The sequence below is a fragment of the Brassica napus genome, chromosome A5 (assembly GCF_020379485.1).
Source record: "Brassica napus cultivar Da-Ae chromosome A5, Da-Ae, whole genome shotgun sequence".
NCBI lineage: Eukaryota > Viridiplantae > Streptophyta > Magnoliopsida > Brassicales > Brassicaceae > Brassica > Brassica napus.
This window is the reverse complement of record NC_063438.1, coordinates 27628629-27630755: the sequence shown is the minus strand read 5'-3', so window position 1 is coordinate 27630755 and position 2127 is coordinate 27628629. Positions and strand designations below refer to the sequence as shown.

The 2127-nt window shown below is 43.3% G+C and overlaps 1 non-coding gene across 1 annotated transcript; it reads right to left on the bottom strand.

Annotated features, from left to right (window-relative positions):
- Positions 1–1820: 1820 nt before the first annotated feature.
- LOC125609780 lies at positions 1821–1927 on the bottom strand. The gene has a single exon (XR_007339925.1). It is a non-coding gene; the product is annotated as a small nucleolar RNA R71 (small nucleolar RNA).
- Between the last annotated feature and the right edge of the window lie 200 nt (positions 1928–2127).

Below are 2127 nucleotides of genomic sequence, written 5' to 3'. Positions count from 1 at the left end.
GAGACACACATTTACACCTCGGAGCGACCTTCCAGAGCGACGTGCTGAAGTCGCTCCCGAAGCTCAGAGCGACCATACCAGAGCGACAGGGAGAAGTCGCTCGCGTTTTCATCACCCGGAGACGCGAGAACGAGCCCGGAGCGACCTCTCGCAGCGACACAGCGAGGTCGCTCCCGAAGCCTGGAGCGACTTGTCGGAGCGACGGGCTGAGGTCGCTCCGTGTTTTGTTTCTGCTCGAACTTGTGATTTCTCAAGGGCATTTTGGTCATTTCATTATGCACGTTTTTATTTTCTAAACCTATGTTTTATTACTCTGTAAGCACCAGGAGGCACATCATCTTTGTTTTTAGAAAAACCACCAAAAAACCTTTGGAAAGGGATCTCTTGGAATGAATTGATCAGTTTATTATTGAGAATTCTGTGTTCTTATCTATTTCCTGTGTTTCTCTACATGATTAATCTGAAATCCAATATGGGTTTAAGAGGAATCATGGAGATTAGTGAGTAATCACCTTTTGAATTCATGGGTTAGGGAGATTAAGGGTGATTAGGTTAGAGCTAGGATGTTTTAGTGTAGATCATTCATATTTCCTTGCTAGTAGAGTAATCATAATGCATCTTCTGAGTTGGCCACTCAAAAGTTGATCCTTAGGCATTTCTCACCCGAAAGGTGTTCGATGAAATGCCCGAGACAACTCTCCTAGGCTTTTAGTATACTTTGCCAAAGACATTTGTTGTTAAAGATGCTAAGATAGCTAATAGACTTGTTAGTAATGATTGCTTTCATATTATTCAACCAAAGACATTTGATGTTTGAGATATGTTAGCAAATGAGCATTCATCTAGACATAGAGCTTGCTTAGAATTGTGTCTAGGCTTAAGGTTGATAGTTTGATTGATCATTTGCCATCCTTAGTTCGATACTTGATCACCCAAGGTCTAATCCCTATGCCCATGAGTTCTCTTTTCCCTTAGTCAAGAAAGTATCATTCTGTTATTGCTTTCTAGTTTAGTATAGTTTAAAACCCATCTAAATCATTGGTTGCACTTAGATTAAGTGAGTACTTGCATTCTCAGTGCTTTGATATCCCTCAGAACTGGTTCGACAATCTTCTATACTACAACATTTGTCTTAGGAGCCTTGAAAACTCCTAACATCAAATTGGCGCCGTTGCCAAATTCTGAGTAGATTTGAACATTGAGATTTAGTCACTTGCTTGAGACTAAGTCATTTTTATTTTCTTTTGTTACTGATTCTCTTTCTTCACCTCCCTTTAATCTACAGGTGTATGAACTTGAGGAGCAGGGGTCCATCAAACCTAGTTCCAATAGCTGCAGACATCAGAGCTTTAGAGAGAGAGTGTGCTAGAAATAGAAGAGAAGAAGAGCAACAGGCTCACTTGCAGAGATTGAGTACTGATATGGGAGACATACCTCAAAACCAACAGCGAGCAGCTCGACCCATTGGCACTTACGACCGCCCCAACATTCATGGTCATAGATTGGGAATCCGAGCACCCGCTGTGGCAGCCAACAACTTTGAGATCAAATCAGGACTCCTCAACGTGATCGAGAACAACAAGTATCATGGCTTGGCTCTAGAGGATCCATTTGATCACTTGGACAGGTTCGACAGCTACTGTGGGTTGTCAAAAACCAATGGTGTGTCCGAAGATGCCTTAAAGCTCAAGCTATTCCCTTTCTCTTTGGGGGATAAGGCACGTCAGTGGGAGAAGTCTCTACCCAGTGACTCCATCACTACTTGGGATGACTGCAAGAAAGCATTCTTGGAGAAGTTCTTCTCTACTTCAAGAACTGCTAAGCTGAGAAACGAGATTTCCAGCTTTCAACAGAAGAACTTGGAAGGCTTCAGTGAAGCCTGGGAGAGATTCAAGGGCTACCAAGCTCAATGCCCACACCATGGCTTTTCTAAGGAGAGCTTGCTGAGCACATTCTACCGTGGTGCTCTTCCTAAGTACAGAGCCAGACTGGATACAGCTAGCAATGGGTTCTTCTTGGGGAGAACTGAGGAGGATGCAGAAGAACTGGTTGACAACATGGTAAAGAGTGATGCAGTCTACAGTGGAGACCACGACAGAAGCAGTAGAACTGAGGATAAGCAAACGA